This window comes from Bombina bombina, chromosome 1 (genome assembly GCF_027579735.1).
Source record: "Bombina bombina isolate aBomBom1 chromosome 1, aBomBom1.pri, whole genome shotgun sequence".
NCBI lineage: Eukaryota > Metazoa > Chordata > Amphibia > Anura > Bombinatoridae > Bombina > Bombina bombina.
The window spans coordinates 1,046,698,629-1,046,719,014 of NC_069499.1; the positions used below are offsets into that span (position 1 = coordinate 1,046,698,629).

General features: G+C 37.3%; 1 protein-coding gene and 1 long non-coding RNA gene across 3 annotated transcripts in view; one reads left to right on the plus strand and one right to left on the minus strand.

Annotated features, from left to right (window-relative positions):
* The window catches only part of CDH22 (cadherin 22), a 224,914-nt gene that overhangs the window by 68,223 nt on the left and 136,305 nt on the right, over nt 1-20,386 (plus strand). The gene's annotated exons all lie outside the window — the stretch shown is intronic.
* On the minus strand, nt 17,558-18,953 carry LOC128666753 (uncharacterized). Its single transcript, XR_008403269.1, has 3 exons — nt 18,922-18,953; nt 18,208-18,286; nt 17,558-17,596 (listed from the first exon to the last, which is right to left on the minus strand). It is a non-coding gene; the product is annotated as an uncharacterized LOC128666753 (long non-coding RNA).

Consider the following 20,386-nt stretch of genomic DNA (forward strand, 5'->3'; position numbering starts at 1 on the left):
ATGTTTCATATTAATTCACTTAATCTATCAATAAGGAACCTATTAATTGGCCAACATTCTACCCACTGAACTATTCTTGAGTCCTGGTCAAGATCATGCAGTTTATGAATTAGTAGTGTTTAGAAGCATAGATGAGTCAAATAATTTAATGAAATATTGGGTGAAATATATGGACACAACTTGGACATACTTTCCATTCATTTATGCACCAAATACTACAAAAAAAACTTGACAACTAATATATGTTTTATAAAAACAAAACAAAGTCTGTACTCTTGCAGAGTTAAATCTAAACTAAAACAAAGACAAAATCAATTGGAAAAAAAATGTAAATTGAAATAAAATAATAAGTACAAAGTAAAAAAAAAATGAAACAAAATATAAACACTTTGAGCTCGCTTTCATTAAGCCGTTAAAAATGGATCCGTAAACTATCGAAGTGGCCGACAGCTAAAAGTAAATTACGGCTCCATTTTAGTACCAGGTTTCCATTCAAAAGGATAGCGTGTTGCGCACAGTCGCTCTTTTCGACCGTACGTAAGTTTGCACTGCCAACCGATCTCGAATTTGACGAAAAGCGCGCCATAACAAGTTAATTTCCATGGTAACCCGACCTCCATCTATAAGAATAATGGTTTGTGCCTGCGCTCTTTACCTGTGATCGCCTCTAGAGAGAAAGACACGGGAGCTAGTTGCGCTGGTAGGAGTTCGGTGGTTTTGTCAGGGTACCTGTAAGTAACATTAAATAAGATACAGATATATCATAGATATTTCATTTTGTAGCTAAAACTCCAATGTAGTATGAAATGGTCTTGGCTGGGTGAGACATCACCCTCTTCCTGTTTACAATACATCCAAATGAGAACAAAGGAATGGAACATTTGGCCTAATCAGCTCAGGCAGTCATTTCAAAGAAAGACAAATTACTTCAAAGTAATATTAGCATTTTGGAACCCTTTAGATGTGTATGCCCAGGATGAGTGATAAACTTATCAGACCCTGTAAATAAACAGACATGGCCTAAGTGTATGCAAGATATTAAATGCCCCCTGTTGTGTAGAATCCACGAATTCTAGACATTACGTCTAGATCAAAATATGAGCTAACAGACACATGTGATAATTTAAAACAATGGCTCACAAAACTGTTTTGAAGCCTAATTATATGCAAAAGTTAAATATCTCTTGCTGACTGAATACACAGAATATCCCACTTTCCAGATGTGGTGAGAACTTAGATTTTAAATAGCAGAATGTATACTTAAAAAGTCAGATAAATGATTTGTCTATAAATTTTAACTTATATAAAGAATTTAGGAATTTACATTAATTTTATTGTTTTGTATATGCATTTTTATTGGGGGATTATTTTAAAAGATAATTATTAAATATATTGTATTATAACCCGGCCATATACAGACATATTATTTGGAGGCACACTACTGAGATATTATTAATATTTATCATATATATATAATATATTTGTAGTAAACAGAGATTATAAAAAGAAGAAAAAAAAATTAAAATTTGATTAAATTTTTTTAATTTTTCATATTTCAAAATTGTTATTTTGAAAATATTTTTTTTTTCTTCTTATTGGTCAAAATTGTATTAGCGTTTTAATTTAACTAAATACAAAGCCAATATAATAATGTCTGTTACCAGAAGTGAATCATTTGAATCTGTACATAGTGTTGAAATTTGTTCCCCGACAATACCCCTCACTCAAGGCTATGTTCTTAAGATGGACATTATAGGCCACATTAAAAAGAGGTTTAATATTGCGGGTGATTTAAATTATTACATGGATATGCTTATAATTAGGGCTAAAAATATTGCTATTGATGATGAAAGGTGGAATGAAAAAAGTGAATTATTCCAAGAATTATTAACACTTAATCAATGCAAAAATCTCAAAAAGCGAGATGAACAAATACTAAAATCTTGGCCCCTTGTAATATGCATTGTTGACGAAATGTCTCTATACCTCATAGAGAAGGAATTGCAATTACAGGAGTTAAACGTATAGTATTCGCACATCACGCAGATGCGAAGAGAATTTAAATATAGCCGAAAATAAAATTGATGAGTTTGCCCAAGACATAGCCTGCCTTAGATAAGCATAACCTACATGTACTAGCAAAAATACAAGAGTTAAAGAAAGAGCTTGCACTAAGCCAGAGAGAATTAAGTGGTTTAAAAAGATTGTATCGCCATAATGAAAACCCCTCTATTAGCAATGAGAATAATGCAGATAATTCTAACTCTCTTAAAGAATGCATCAGGGATGAGATGCAGAAATTTAGGGAAGAATTTAGACAAAGAACCCCTATTGGGTCAGAAGTAAATTTCTCAAATAGACAGTCACCTCATGATATAAATTCAGAGAGCTGCTATAACTCAGCTGAGGAGGGGGAGGAAAGCTCTAGTAGTGAGTCAGAGGGCAGAACTAACTACCCAAAAAGCCCACGTAGTACTAATGTAGTGAATATAGGGAAGATAGGGAATGCTCCAACCCCAAAATAAGGCTCCTAGGAAAGGCCGAGATACGTCTAATAAGGTATGTGACACCCCTAAAATAATTACTTTCTTAAAGGATGCAGTACCTAAGTTCTCACACAAGGGAACCAATTCTATAATTGATCACTTAGAGGCCTTTGAAAATGCTTTATCCATAATGAATGTCACAAGTGAGCAGTCAAAAATTGACTTTCTGCCCTGGGTATTTGAAGGTAAATATCACAAATTCTTTACTTCACTAAAGGATATGAATATTCATTCCTGGAATGAGACAAAATGACAGTGCAGAAAGGAATTCGGGCAATATCGCACTAAAACTGCAGCGAAAATAACTGTATGCGGTTTAAATTGTAGTGCGAATCAAAGCCCTATAGAATTCCTTTCTGTACTGAAAGTGCGTACAGTATGGCCGAAGATTATCCCATATTTGAATGCTTAGAATTTGTGATCATGGCTTATCAAAGAGAGTATAAAGTTATACTCAATTCAGCAGTCTGGTGAACAGGGGGTTAAAAGGGAATCAAAACCTAGTCCCAAAATTGTGGCAGAAACTAGGGTATCACCTAGCCCCCTCAATTTGGAGTCTAAAAAGAAAACCTATGTTGAGGTGGCCTGAGGAAACAGGTCATCCCCACAAAGTTTTAACTCTTCCCCTCCCCCAACACGGCTGAGGCACAGAGAGATTATGCTCAAGATGGGGGGCATACCCAGGTAAATAATTATTCCCAAAGAGATGAGCGCCCACAAAATAATTGGTATCCCCGTAAAAATAAATACCAAAAGTGGCGAAAATACTCTCAGGGTAACCAGACACCCCAAGTAAATAGTGCTCCCCAAGATACTAACGCTGAACAAGTTGAACCCCAAAGACAACCACGTCAAAATAGGAGAAATAGCTATGATTCTGAGGGATCCCAAGGATCCAGGAATCAATACCCTGGGACATCAAAATATCGGCCCATAGGTAAAGATAGCTTGTCCATTCAAGTGGGCCAACTCAGCACACAAGTTAGTCAATTATGCACACTATTTACTAATATGAGTCAAGCCTTTACGGCTCAGTAACCTAACAATCCTTTTTTAGGGGTACAGCCAGTGGCCAGCAGTGGGCCACAGGCACAGTCATTAATACTGCAGTATCACCTGAAAGGGAGGGGAGAGATATACCAAATGAAATGATAAAAGTAAATAATGGTACTAATCATATTCTCTCCCTACAGACCGGAAACGGACGATTTAGCTGTGATGTCGAGCTACCACAGCCGGGAAACTTTAACAAATTTCTTCCTTTGCAGCATTCTCTTAACCTTATTTCCACAGATGCAGTACACAAGAACCCAGTTGACCCTATTATAGAGGGGACCGGTAAGAATGAAGTTTCTTCTGGATCAGGTAAAGTGGCAAATTCAGGTAACACGTGGCGAAGCCCACAATTGTGTAATCATGCCAATTTTATGTGTGAAATGGTAGAAACTGCAGGATATTATGTGTTAGCTGAGCTCCAGGATTCAATCTCCAACCCTATCATGGGATTAATTGATACTGGTTCTCAGGCAATTATTTTATCCCACAGGTACTTCACACAGCTAAATGAGCTAACACCCCACAAACCTAAAATAAAAGAATTTGATGGTTCACTAATAGGTGTTGGGGTGACTCTCTAAAAGTCTACGGTACTGCATGGTTAAAATTGAGGCTGGGAAACAGGGTCATAAAACACCCTGTCATTATAGTGTATCTGCTAACTGATCGTTTAATTATTGGTAGTGATCTCCTGAAGCGATTAAGCACCATAATTGATTGCATAAATAATGTAATTTGGTCACAAGTAAAAAGACCTCTTAATTATGAGCGATCCGGCATATCTCGCACCCGACATAACTGTCACGTGGTGGAAGAGAAACCAGATGCTGTGGAGATTCATTTCAGGAATGACTCTATACCTGAAATCACTATCCTACAAATAGATGATCAAACTCCTTTAAGTGGTTCTGATGGTAATACTTTTAAAATTTCGCCTGGAAAGATAGCAAATATCTCCTCAGACGGCGATGTATTAACCATATCTCTCCACAAGGGGGATCGTAAAATCCCTAAAGAAGGAGGCCACACTCAATACCTCACTGATTGAGAGTTAAAGAGGATCTATTTATCCCTATGCAAGTGCATGACCTTGGTAAAACCAAATATGCTAAATTGAACTTAAAACAAGAAGCTAGCTATATAAGCGAAGGCTTATTAGCGCAGATAGCTGAACCTAAAGTGATTCAATATCTTTCTCCCCAAGACCACCGTGTCCATGGCCTGGATGACAGGTCTGGAAGATATAACATTATAGCAAAGTGCTTATTATCTATATCTATAGGTAATAAATCAGCAAAGCACCTGTTTTTAGTTTTAAATAATCCCCATAATTAAATATACATTGGCAATGATCTGCTACATAGATATGCCATACAAATAGATTTGATTAACTCTTGCCTCTGGAGCAGGTTAAAGGGGGACCCTGAAGTGTTTCAGGATGAAAACGCAGCCCTGAAATCATACCAGCAAATGCTATATGCTGTGAATATGCAGGTGTCTAACGATGTTATAATCCCTGCTGGGGCTGATAAATTCCTCTTACCCTTACAGGTAAAGAGAGGTCAGAAATGAAAAACTTCTGAAACACTAATTTGCCTCTCCCATAGAATGCAAGATCTGGGTATAACAATGACCCATACTCCCATGGTAAATATTGGAAATAGTCCAATACATGTTATTGTGCATAACATGACCCCACAGTATATAACGTTATTCAAGGGAACTACCATAGGATATGTGCTGGAATCAAGTTATTACACTTTTGGATTCCAGAATAATATAATTGGGCTAATACCGGAAGGATACTTAACTGAAGAACAATTAATAGAACAAACCTTTGCATCTATGCCAGAGGGACTATTTACAATTCAGTTTATTTATCCCTTCAGCTCAGAGGAAGGCATCTGTAAAATTGAAGAAGCCTCTCTAGTATTTGATCAGCCGATCAAAGCGAAAGAATACCCCAATACCCAGAGTCATGGGGGCAATATAAATTATAATCAAGGGGACCTCACCTCTAGGTTGGAAGAAGCCTATGAAATAGGACAGCCTGAAATATTTCCAGGATTTCAGCAAATAGTCGAAGAGCAAATATCTTTAGCTAATGGATGTTCCAGTGATGATGAACGCCAACAGCTACGAGAACTTCTGATGGAGTACAAGGATATTTTTGCTAGGGATTCTTATGACTGTGGGACTACAGACTTGCACATTGCAAGAATCCAAACAGATCCCAATGCACCACCTGTCTTTGTTAAACAATACAGACTTCCTTTAGCCTCATATGATTCTCTTGCAGAAATCATAAGGAACTTGGAAGAAAGGGGTATTATCCGACAGGTGCACAGCTCTTATAACAATCCTATTCTAGGTGTTCTTAAACCCAATGGACAATGGTGTTTGTGTGCTGATTGAAGACAGCTAAACAAAAGACTGTACATTTCTGGCTGGCCTATGCCATATATTGACCAGTGCCTAGAACAGATGCAGGGATCCAAAATATTCACTGCCATTGATTGTGCACAGGGATATTAGACCATAAAGGTACATGAGGAGGATCAGTACAAGCTGGCATTCTCATTCCAAAAGGTCCAGTATGCGTTCCAGAGACTTCTATTTGGATATATAAATTCTGGACATGAATTTGCTGTATTCATGCATAAGGCTATGCCTGATGCACTGGAAAGGGGGACCTTATCTTATGAAAAACACTTTGAAAAACACATCACAGAACTTAAACACGTCCTCAGCCAACTTAAAATGGCAGATGTCAAATTATCCCTACAAAAAGCTCAATGGTGCCGCACTCGTGTAAACTTCTTGGAACATGAAGTTACTTCTGAAGGGCTAAATCCTCAGAAGAAAAAGGTGGAAGCTATAGTAAGTTCTAAAAACCCAACTAACTTAAAGGAATTGAGATCATTCCTGGGTATGACAAATTATTCTCGCAAATTCATTGATAATTATGCAGAATTAGCTAAACCACTATTACTTCTTCTAAAGAAGGACGTGAAATGGCACTGGAGTGAGTCTCAAGAGACAGCCATCAAGGAGCTGAAGACGAAACTCACTCAAGCACCTTGCTTAGCGTACCCTGAAGGTGGTAAACCTTTCTTCTTATAGACAAGTTACACAGATATAAGGATGAGTGCTGTTTTATACCAAAATCATGATAATTTAAGCAAAGTCATTGCTTATGTGAGCACAACTCTATCCTCAGTAGAAATAAAATTTAGCGATTGCGAAAAAGCCCTCTTATCTACTGTATGGGCTCTACAAACTTTCCGCAGCTATATAAAGGGCGAGAAAATTATTGTAGAAACGGCCCACCAACCTTTGCTATATCTGCAAAGTGAGAGAATAAGAGAGGGGAACTTGTCTAATAGCCGCATAACAGCGTGGACTCTTTCCTTACAAGGCTGGCCTTTAGAAATTCGCTATAAGCAGAATAAAAAGAATCCAGTCACACAGGGGCTTGCAGAGCTCCACGACTGTACTGCTAAGGATTCTGGAGAATTATCATAAGATGATTTTCTAGAGGAACAATTGCTTTCCCCATATAAGATATACAATGAGGACCATTGTCAGACATTACCTTGGGTATATGTTGATGGTTGTTCTTACCATGCCACTATTGATAATGAGCGCAGACTAGTCGCTGGCATTGGAATAACTTGGGGAAATGGATTCAAAAATATTTGGACCTTGGACCAAGATCCAGCCAGGTTGCAGAACTAACTGCTGTTCTAAAAACCATTGAAATGGCTATTGAACACGGTATTCATGAATTTGTGATCATTGCTGACTCAAATTATATGTGTGACAGTTTTGTTGAATACCTGCCAACTTGGAAAAGGAATGACATGCAGAAAAGTAACAACAAACCAGTCAAGCATGGCATGTTGTTCTGCGAAATTGACAATCTAGTGATGTCCAATGATTTAACCATACACTGTAAAAAACCAAGGGTCATTCTAGGGTTCTAGGTCCTGATTAGGAAGGCAATGATCTTGAGGATTCATTATCCAAACAATGAGCCATAACTGGAGAACTCCTTCATATCGACAACTTAATGGGTGCAATTCAGGTAGAAGTCATTACCAGAAACCAGGCTAAACAACAGAGTGAGCCTAACCTGGTACAATGGAATCAGGATTCTCCTAGTGAGGACCTGATTACTAGTCATAAAGAAGACCCCATTGTAGGCATCTTCTATAAACACATAGAAGATCCTGAAAGCAACCCCATCTCAAAAGATGATTGTATTGGCAAGGAAGATCTTAGAATCCTAATGAAATCCAGATCACAATTCAAGTTACAGGATGGTTTGTTAATTAGAACCTCCAAAAATGACATCCAGCAATGGATAGTACCCACCAAGTTCAGAGGTCTCATGCTTCAACATGCCCATGATGCTCCCACATCTGGCCATCGTGGTGCCAAACTCATGTATGAAATATTGCGTGATTACGCCTTTTGGCCACACATGTTGAAAGATGTTCAAACTTACTGTCAAGGTTGTTTAATCTGTCCACAGTTCCAACCCACTGTGCCAACGCACAGAGCGCCATTGCAGAAAAGGGGGATGGTAATGCCATGGTCAGATATAAAAATTGATTTTATTGGTCCAGTAATTAGGTCATCAAGAGGCAACAGATACATGTTGACAGTGACATGCCTATTCACTAAATGGGTAGAGTGCATCAGTGCACCTAACAATAGTGCTGAAACATGCGCAGCTCTGCTCATCAACCACATATTTTCCAGGTTTGGTTTGCCCCAAAGAATCGAATCCGATCAGGGAACCCACTTCACTAGCAAAGTGATGACCAAAATGTGGAAAATACTAGGGGTCAAAAGAAAGCTCCATATTGCATATAGCGCTGCCTCAAGTGGTGGTGTAGAGCGTTACAACCAATCCATTGTGAAAATCCTCAAAAAGTTTGTGAATGAAACGGGTAAAGACTGGGATGTAAAACTACCTCTACTCCTAATGGCATTAAGAACAACTCCAAGTAGTGCTACCAAGATGTCACCTTTTGAACTGATGACTGGTAGAAGAATGGTTCTACCTCAGCATCTACTGTACCGTACATCAGACCAGAACTTGATAAACGCTGCAAATATGCATCAGTATGTGGAGGACCTAAGAAAGCACCTGCAATATGCCTTTCCATTTGCTCAAAGGAACCTAGAGAAGTCCGCAACTGCCACTAAAACCTATTATGATCTCAAAACGTCCAAAAAGGAATATGAAATAAATGATAAAGTTTATCTTTATAACTTTGGAAGAGATCAGGTTTAAGTTCCTTCCATCATGGAAGGGTCCTTTTGTCGCTACAGAGCCAAATGGACATAATGCCTCACTCTTCCGCCTGACAGAGGCAGTGAAGAGGCTCGCATATAGGCCGCAAACTCATTCTCACTTGCATCCTCCGTCATCTCCCTGCAGGACCCTATAATCCTGCCTATTAGCCTCACATTCAGCTGGTGGGCATCGCACAAGACGCCACACTCCCCCCCCTCCAAGTTCTTCTTCTCCAAAGGCCAAATTCCGCTGCAAGAATTAAGAAATATATACTTTTTTCATTTTTTTCCCCAAGATATATCATATCTAATTTTTGCTATAAAGCACTTTTTCCATCTCATAAATATGCATATATTTTTCTAATCCAAATTTAAAAATATAGTTCAATATTATTTAAATAGCTGTTTATTTGCTAAAACATTAACAGCTTTATTAATTTGTATTTCACATGATGTCAATTAATATGCAGGTGTACATTGTTAATAAATATATGTGTACTTCGATCGAGAATATTATGCCATTTAAGAATACTTGAGGATACGTGTCTGAAATCAATACAGTATATGCTATCTAACATCAGTCAACGTGGCATGTGTAAATGTTATGATTAATATTCCACAAGCATATGCTGTTTGCTCCTTCAGATGAAGCTTATAAGGGTTATCCAGTTGTAGAAGATTTGAAAAGTAAATACAGGTAGCCCTCAGTTTACGCCGGGGTTAGGTTCCAGAAGGAATGGTTGTAAATTGAAACTGTTGTAAATTGAAACCTAGTTTATAATGTAAGTCAATGGAAAGTGAGGGAGTTAGGTTCCAGGCCCCTCTCAAAATTGTCATAAGTAGGCTTACCATAATTTTTAGAGGTGAAACTGGGACCACCTGGTTCGGTGCCAGTGGGGGTGTGGTCAGGAGCGTGGTCAAGGGGGCGTGGCAATTACCGGTCCTTTTAAAGTAGTAGCTTTTATGTGTGTAATGTTTTGTGGATACTCTACCCTTCCTCAGTCAAACAAGTGAATCACACAGTTTAAATAGACCATAAGACCACCCCCTAGTGAAAAAGGCACCATTGCGTTGTCATGGCAAATAAATCATTAATCTAAATCTCAGATTCTAAATAATGCCAAACATCAAGCATAATTATCACTTTATCAATTTCACAATTTAATAATATGTGTTTTATGTGTCTAAGGAACAGAGCCAAATACTGATAAGGCATAAATACAACATTGAATGAAAGTAAAAAAGAAACACATACCTGCTAAAGCTGTTTAAGAGGCTACTCTATACCATAATGCAGGAAGATTATAGCCAAAATGCTATCCTGCATGAAGTAAAGCAAGATCAAGGCTAAAAATCCTGCCTGCCTGTACTTCCTAGTCATACCCATATGATTCCCCTAAAGAAAGGTGTATTACCGGCAATGTCACCAGGGGTCTTGGGGTGTTAAATTCTTAGAAAAATAAACCAAGTAGTACTACAAAATTTAAAAAAACCCTACGCTGCTCACTCAGCCTGTATTACTAAATGTAAACTTTGAAGGACACGAACGTTAAGCTAAGCAGGGCTGTATGTAACAAAGTACCAGCATCCAACTATGCTGGAGAGCCACAGTCCAGTCATTTTGAATAATGTGTCCGGGTTTCAGGTGGTCTGAAACCCGGACACATGATTTGAAACCTGGAGGTGGCAACCCTACTGGGACAGAATGAACAACTGGGTGGGACACTGGGACAGTGCCTCCAAACCGGGACAATCCCAGTAAAACTGGGACTTCTGGTAAGCCTAGTCATAAGTAACACCTAATACATTATTTTTAAAGCTTTGAAATGAAGACTTTAAATGGTAAACAGCATTATAAACCTAAAAATATACTGTAGATATAATCACACAACAGACTGTATCATCAACAAACTGTTTAATGTAGAAAAACGTTTTTTTACTTGCATTTTTCTGCAGCTAAGGGAAGTGTGGCTGCTAGATCTTGTTCCTTTAAAAATGGCTCCATTGCTCAGGTCTGGTTATACACTGATTAGCCTGCTTGTGTTTAATCACACAACAGACTGTATCATCATCAAAAAGTTTAATGAACAAAAACGTTTTTTACTTGCCTTTTTCTGTAAACAGTTCTCTGCATTGAGTCTGCAGCTAAGGTAAATGGCTGCTAGATCTTGTTCCTTTGAAAGCTGATCCATTGATCATGTCTGGCTTGCTTTTCTTTGCATGTGTTTGCTGCAACACAAGCGGACAGCTCCACCTACTGGCTATTTTAATGTATGCATGTGCTAATGCTTTTAATAGCAGTCAATGGTTCTCAATAGCAAAAAAAAGGCCGTTATTCTGAAACGACGCAAATTGAACCGTCGTAAACAGAGGGCCACCTGTACTCATTCCTGTTGATATGGTCAAATACCTTGCATTCATGCTTATAGTCATGTGTGGAATGTAATATCAGAAACTTATACCTATCATCACTAATGCACTCCTTTTTGTCAAGAATATTATTAAAGGGACAGTCAAAACCAGAATTTTTGTTGTTTAAAAAGATAGATAATCCCCTTAATTACCCATTCCCCAGTTTTGCATAACAAACATAGTTATAATAATACACGTTTTACCTCTGTAATTACCTTGTATCTAAGCCTCTACAGACTACCCCCTTATTTCAGTTAATTTGACAGACATGCATTTTAGCCAATCAGTGCTCACTCCTTGGTAAATTCACGTGCGTGAAACACATGAACTAATGCCTTCTAGTGGTGAAAAACTATCAAAATGCTTTCAGATTAGAGGCGGCCTTCAAGGTCTAAAGATTTGCATATGTACCTTCTAGGTTTAGCTTTCAACTAAGAATACCAAGAGGACAAAGCAAAATTGGTGATCAAAGTAAATTGGAATTTTAGAATAATTAGAGAAATGCATCTCTATGATATTTAAGCACTGATGTATGCACAGCATATATGTGATTGCCATGATATAGAGGTGATTAATACATTTTAATTGACATCATATGAACAGAAACAGGGGTCGATTTAACAAGCGCCGAATGGCCCCTGTTCCCTCTTTTTTCCGTGCAAACCTTTAGGCTCGTTGCTCCTTAACTCGTCCGCCTGCTCTGAAAGGCAGACAGCAATCAACCCGATCATATACGATCAGGTTGATTGACACCCCCTGCAGGGGGGCGACATTGCACAAGAAGTTTACTAGAACTGCTTGTGCAATGTTAAATGGCATTCAGCGATGTCGGGTGAAAATGATCGCATGGGCATTTAGCATATCATATCCATCCGACAGATGGTAAATTGGCCCCATAGACTCTCCCTGGGACCAATGCACAATGCACTTTTGAATTGTTTCAATAACTCAATGTTAAAGACAAATTACTTCAAATCTCTTGAAGTATGTGATATTTAGCACTTATGTATTTTGGTTAATAGTCTAAATATTGCAGATGTATTCTCTGCTTTAGCAGACATGATTTTACATATATTTTATAAATATTAGTAATATGACACATTATACTTTAATGTGTCATCGTTTTTGTATTGAATAAAAATGTTCAATGATTTTCACATTTAAAATTGCATATGAATGAGGGTAAATCTGTAATAATAAAACTCATCTTCATGATAAACAAATTATTTTCTTTGACTTATTTTTCTATATTATTGTCTATCAGGTAACCATGCCATTCAAGTGTGCAATCTTAGGCCTAGATTTGGAGTTTGGCGGTAGCCGTGAAAACCAGCGTTAGAGGCTCCTAACGCTGGTTTTAGGCTACCTCCGGTATTTGGAGTCAGTCAAAAAAGGGTCTAACGCTCACTTTTCAGCCGCGACTTTTCCATACCGCAGATCCCCTTACGTCAATTGCGTATCCTATCTTTTCAATGGGATTTTTCTAACTCCGGTATTCAGAGTCGTGTCTGAAGTGAGCGTTAGAATTCTAACGACAAAACTCCAGCCGCAGAAAAAAGTCAGTAGTTAAGAGCTTTCTGGGCTAACGTCGGTTCATAAAGCTCTTAAATACTGTGCTCTAAAGTACACTAACAACCATAAACTACCTATGTACCCCTAAACCGAGGCCCCCCCCCACATCGCCGCCACTCGATTAAAATTTTTTAACCCCTAATCTGCCGACTGCCACCTACGTTATCCTTTGTACCCCTAATATGCTGCCCCTAACACTGCCGACCCCTATATTATATTTATTAACCCCTAATTTGCCCCCCTCAAGGTCGCCTCCACCTGCCTACAATTATTAACCCCTAATCTGCCGAGCGGACCGCACCGCTACTATAATAAAGTTATTAACCCCTAATCCGCCTCACTAACTCTATAATAAATAGTATTAACCCCTAATCTGCCCTCCCTAACATCGCCGACACCTAACTTCAATTATTAACCCCTAATCTGACGACCGGAGCTCACCGCTATTCTAATAAATGTATTAACCCCTAAAGCTAAGTCTAAACCTAACACTAACACCCCCCTAACTTAAATATAATTTAAATCTAACTAAATTAATTAACTCTTATTAAATAAATTATTCCTATTTAAATCTAAATACTTACCTGTAAAATAAACCCTAATATAGCTACAATATAAATTATAATTATATTATAGCTATTTTAGGATTAATATTTATTTTACAGGTAACTTTGTATTTATTTTAACCAGGTACAATAGCTATTAAATAGTTAAGAACTATTTAATAGCTAAAATAGTTAAAATAATTACAAAATTACCTGTAAAATAAATCCTAACCTAAGTTACAATTAAACCTAACACTATACTATGATTAAATTAATTAAATAAAATACCTATAATTACCTACAATTAAACCTAACACTACACTATCAATACATTAATTAAATACAATACCTACAAATAACTACAATGAAATAAACTAACTAAAGTACAAAAAATAAAAAAGAACTAAGTTACAAAAAATAAAAAAATATTTACAAATATAAGAAAAATATTACAACAATTTTAAACTAATTACACCTACTCTAAGCCCCCTAATAAAATAACAAAGACCCCCAAAATAAAAAATGCCCTACCCTATTCTAAATTACTAAAGTTCATAGCTCTTTTACCTTACCAGCCCTGAACAGGGCCCTTTGCGGGGCATGCCCCAAGAAGTTCAGCTCTTTTGCCTGTAAAAAAACCCATACAATACCCCCCCCCCCCACATTACAACCCACCACCCACATACCACTAATCTAACCCAAACCCCATCTTCATCCGGCGACTTCCAACTGAAGAATGACGGTTCCTTTAAGGGACGTCATCCAAGATGGCGTCCCTCAAATTCCGATTGGCTGATAGGATTCTATCAGCCAATCGGAATTAAGGTAGGAATATTCTGATTGGCTGATCCAATCAGCCAATCAGATTGAGCTCGCATTCTATTGGCTGTTCCGATCAGCCAATAGAATGCGAGCTCAATCTGATTGGCTGATTGGATCAGCCAATCGGATTGATCTTGATTCTGATTGGCTGATTCCATCAGCCAATCAGAATATTCCTACCTTAATTCCGATTGGCTGATAGAATCCTATCAGCCAATCGGAATTCGAGGGACGCCATCTTGGATGACGTCCCTTAAAGGAACCATCATTCTTCAGTTGGACGTCGCCGGATGAAGATGGGTCCGCGGTGGAGGTCTTCAGGATGGAGCCGGTCCTCATCGGATGAAGATAGAAGATGCCGCTTGGAAGATGATGGTTGCCGGTCCGGATCTACTCTTCTTCCCGGATAGGATGAAGACTTTGGAGCCTCTTCTGGACCTCTTCAGCCACCGGATGATGGATCGCCAGCCCCCGCTTGGGTTGGATGAAGATTTTGGAGCCAGGACCGATCGGTGATACCCAGTGAGGTGAAGACAAGGTAGGATGATCTTCAGGGGCTTAGTGTTAGGTTTATTTAAGGGGAGTTTGGGTTAGATTAGGGGTATGTGGGTGGTGGGTTGTAATGTTGGGGGGGGGGTATTGTATGTTTTTTTTTACAGGCAAAAGAGCTGAACTTCTTGGGGCATGCCCCGCAAAGGGCCCTGTTCAGGGCTGGTAAGGTAAAAGAGCTTTGAACTTTAGTAATTTAGAATAGGGTAGGGCATTTTTTATTTTGGGGGTCTTTGTTATTTTATTAGGGGGCTTAGAGTAGGTGTAATTAGTTTAAAATTGTTGTAATATTCTTCTTATGTTTGTAAATATTTTTTTATTTTTTGTAACTTAGTTCTTTTTTATTTTTTGTACTTTAGTTAGTTTATTTCATTGTAGTTATTTGTAGGTATTGTATTTAATTAATGTATTGATAGTGTAGTGTTAGGTTTAATTGTAGGTAATTGTAGGTATTTTATTTAATTAATTTAATGATAGTATAGTGTTAGGTTTAATTGTAACTTAGGTTAGGATTTATTTTACAGGTAATTTTTTAATTATTTTAACTATTTTAGCTATTAAATAGTTCTTAACTATTTAATAGCTATTGTACCTGGTTAAAATAAATACAAAGTTACCTGTAAAATAAATATTAATCCTAAAATAGCTATAATATAATTATAATTTATATTGTAGCTATATTAGGATTTATTTTACAGGTAAGTATTTAGCTTTAAATAGGAATAATTTATTTAATAAGAGTTAATTAATTTTGTTAGATTTAAATTATATTTAAGTTAGGGGGGTGTTAGTGTTAGGGTTAGACTTAGCTTTAGGGGTTAATACATTTATTAGAATAGCGGTGAGCTCCGGTCGTCAGATTAGGGGTTAATAATTGAAGTTAGGTGTCGGCGATGTTAGGGAGGGCAGATTAGGGGTTAATACTATTTATTATAGGGTTAGTGAGGCGGATTAGGGGTTAATTACTTTATTATGATAGCGGTGCGGTCCGCTCGGCAGATTAGGGGTTAATAAGTGTAGGCAGGTGGAGGCGACGTTGTGGGGGGCAGATTAGGGGTTAATAAATATAATATAGGGGTCAGCGGTGTTAGGGGCAGCAGATTAGGGGTACATAAGGATAATGTAAGTAGCGGCGGTTTACGGAGCGGCAGATTAGGGGTTAAAAATAATATGCAGGGGTCAGCGATAGCGGGGGCGGCAGATTAGGGGTTAATAAGTGTAAGGTTAGGGGTGTTTAGACTCGGGGTACATGTTAGGGTGTTAGGTGCAGACGTAGGAAGTGTTTCCCCATAGCAAACAATGGGGCTGCGTTAGGAGCTGAACGCGGCTTTTTTGCAGGTGTTAGGTTTTTTTTCAGCTCAAACAGCCCCATTGTTTCCTATGGGTGAATCGTGCACGAGCACGTTTTTGAGGCTGGCCGCGTCCGTAAGCAACTCTGGTATCGAGAGTTGAAGCTGCGTTAAATATGCCTCTACGCTCCTTTTTTGGAGCCTAACGCAGCCTTTATGTGGACTCTCAATACCAGAGTTATTTTTATGGTGCGGCCAGAAAAAAGCCAGCGTTAGCTACGCGGGTCCTTACCGACAAAACTCTAAATCTAGGCCTTAGGGAATTGTATGTATTTATAATCTATGTTCATTCAGCTTATATTATTTCTGTATTTGTCTCTTTAAAATGATGATTTGACATTTCTTAAATGGATAGTCTATTCAAAATTAAAATCATGAATCAGAGCACGCAGTTTTAATATACTTAAATATGTAATCCTATAATCTATTTAACTTCATTATCTGTATTTTTGTAAAGCAGGAATGTAAAGCTTAGGAATCTACCCATTTTGATTCTGCACATGGGAAGCTCTTGATGATTGTTGTCTAAATCTAGCCAACAATCAGCAAGTGCTACACAGGTGCTGAACATTAAATTCATGATTAAAATAAAAGAGAATGAAATTAAATTGATTATGAGTACATATGTAAGTTGATTGGAATTGAATGCTTTATCTGATTCCTGAAAGTTTAATTGTGAATACACTATCCATTTAATTGAAAGTGACATAACACAAATATTTGATTCCATTGTTTTGCTAGAACATATATATTTACAAACAAATCTAATATAATTATATTATTTATATTTCTTAATTTTCTTATTATCCTTTGATGATAGTTTTATCTAGGTAAGATCAGGAGCAGCATAGAACCTAGGTTGGAGCTGTTTATTGTTGGCAACACATATATCCTGGTTGTCATTGGCTCACCCATGTGCTCATTTAGTAACCAGGAGTGCATTGCTGCTCTTTAAACAAATGATACCAAGAGAACAAAATAATATTTGGAATAGAAGTAAAATGAGATTTTAGATAATTATATGTTATACATAAATCATAAGAGAAGAGATATTTTTAGGTCCCTTTAAAGATGAATGCATTGATTAGTAAATAGCTGGAAGTAAAGACACATTCATTGTGACTATATTTGAGAAAAGTACACATTTATTTAGGGAAATAGTTGTAAATATGGGGATGAGAAGAGAGGGTGTGAGAGGGAGGGGAGTGATATTCCATTTCTGAGAATCAGTAACGCTGACAATCTTCAATCTGTAAAAAATTAATAGACAACAAATGTTTATTATTAAGAAACATAATCATAAATAACTAAAAAGGTCTTGTTACAATACTACAAAAGTACCTGAAAAGAATTCTTAAATAGCTGCAGTTCTCTCCAAATGGGCATTGAGTGGTTGGGGATGATTAATGACATCAGGCTCATCCATGTCACCTGGGGGCTGTGGTGGTGGAATTAAATCATTTAACATCCCATGCTACTGTGCCATGTTGTGTAAACAGCAACATGCTACTATAATTTGTATTGTTTTTTTCAGGATTGTATTGTAAGTCGCCCCCCCCCCCCATCTATCCAGGCATGAAAGTGCATTTTTAGAACTCCAAAGAGTCTTTCTATTATAGCCAGTGTTCTGATACATTTTAATACAGATGTACTGATACACAACAAGAAATGTGATTATAATAAATAATGTGAAGACAAATCAAATCCTAATGAGTTACGTACATTCCTGGTTTTATCTGCACTGATAATAGATGATTGGGATTTGGACTGTCCCTTTAAAGGCACTCAGTACAACATTGTTATGTCTGTGAAAATATATATATATGTGTGTGTGTATATATATATATATATATATATATATATATATGTGTATATATATATATATATATATATACATATACACACATATATACATGCACACATATATATATACACACACACATATACACACACGAGCATATCAAGCAACAAACACAGCTTATAGTGAGCATTTTGCAAGGCACATTCAATATTTCTGACACACAAGGGCAGCAAACAAATTTATTTTACCTTAATTCAGCAGGCCCAACAACCTGGTTCTCCTTCAATGGTGTCCAAATCCATTTCTTAAGGGGATATGCAGAATCAGCTGAAATATGAATGTATAGTAAGACATATGCTTAAAATGATTTTATGTCATACATTGCTTTATTGAAAGGTGTGTTTATATATATATATATTGTGACAGAAAGCAAGGCCTGGTTATAAATGGAAGATATTTAAGACCAAGCATTGTACATGCTATTTCTCCTTTCAGTTAAAACCCCAGGGAGAAAGAGTGTGTATTTGATTATGCAGTTGATAAACTGTGTTCTGGGTCCCTGGGGTTTGGGATAATTGGAGAGAGGGTGGGCCATTATCCCAGACAGCTGTGAAGCTGTCCAGCAGCGAATCACAGGTGTGGCTAATTAGAAGTTGTGAGGGTTTAAATAGCAGCCTCACTTAGGCCTTGAGAGAGAGTTACACAGCTACAGAAGCTGGTGTGTGTTTGTTACACTGTGTAAAAGACTTTTGTTCCTGTGAACTGTAAAAGGACATTATTTTTACAAAGCACTTGTGGAATGCTGTGAAGTGCTGGGACACATTTAAAAGTACTTAACATTTTATTTATTTAAACAATTACACCCCTTAGAAACATACATAAAGGATAATAAAACAATGAAACCAAAAAATGACAGAACATTGGACACATGAAGGCATCATAATATATTCATAAACACTTACAGAGGAGATGTCCTTCAGGCATTTGATTTATCTCAAACAATCGCCACGGCATCACATATAATCTGCACATTTAAGGAGTGAAAGTGCACTCAGGGGGTCTTAGGCCAATATGAGTGCAATCAATGACCCCAAGGACATTGGTTATGCCACCTAAAAGAAAAAAGTCCCTCTTAACATCACGCCAACCTCTGGGTGAAGTGGGAAAAAAATAAAATTTCTGCAATTATCATAAAGTCCATCAAGAACTTGTGAAAGATGCTTAGAAAAAGTGGATTTATGCACCCCAGTTACAATGCCCCCTGTCACCTGAAAGGATCCAGAAGCCAAAAAATGAAGTACCCCTAGTAGTTTGGTCATTCCAGGGACAGTCCTGCTTGAATAGCCCTTGCTTTCCAGCCTGTCTTGCAACAGGGCATATAACTGATATATTTTCTCCCTGGTGAGCCTGAATCTTTCAACCACCTGCTGCTCATTCAGGGTTTCTATATCCAGGCTCACTCTGGGGATGTCAGGCCTACGCTGTCTAACTTCAGCATTGTCAGCTTCTCTCTCACCCTGCATTTTTAAATATCTGTTCTGAGGTTAGGCTAGGTGTGGTCTTTTTTATAGCTGTGTGTTGCTGGTTAACTTAACATATGTGGTGAAACTGGTGATTGCAATGAATAACATGTGGGGGGGGGGGGCATATCTTCAACTCATCTAATCCTTTATTTAATCAGCATTTTGTAAGCATATACTTATTCATGACTTTTATTTTTGATATAAACTATAATTTCAACATATATGTAGTTACATATCAGAAATTCAAAGACACTGATTGTAGTTAGAATATTTTTCAATTTAAATATATCAGCCTTTATCATAACATTTAAAGTAATTATTGTAACTATATGAATTATATAGCTCAAAGATATATATACAATTATCATACATATATACGTGTTGGAGAAGATTATTATTAGATATAATTATATTTATATATGAATTGAGAATATATATAGTATCCCTGGGCAAAGGTTGCATTTGGAATAGGTAGATATATGCTTGCATCTATTTTTATGTACATACATATTTATATTTTAATAAAAACATAGATGCAAATATTCCTATACCTAGGACCAATAAATGTTGCATATATAATCTTATGTCTACATTGAAACAATTGCATTGTTTGCAGGATTTGCAATTTCAATGAGAAACAGGCCTCAAAAAGCTAATTTTTTCCTTATTTGCACCTAGTGTATTAAGGGTTTGCACTTTCATTGGAAACCTGGTATAATTTATCGATTAACGGCTTCTATTACTTTCTATGGGACGCAAAGATTTTTGAGGTTTAACATGCCATTGGAAGCAGCCGATAAACGAAATTGCTTCCGACAGCATATTTATCGGTTTGCGAGCGCAAGCAAACATAATTACGGCTCAACGGAAACGAGCCCTCTGTTGATAAAAAAAACCCAGACAG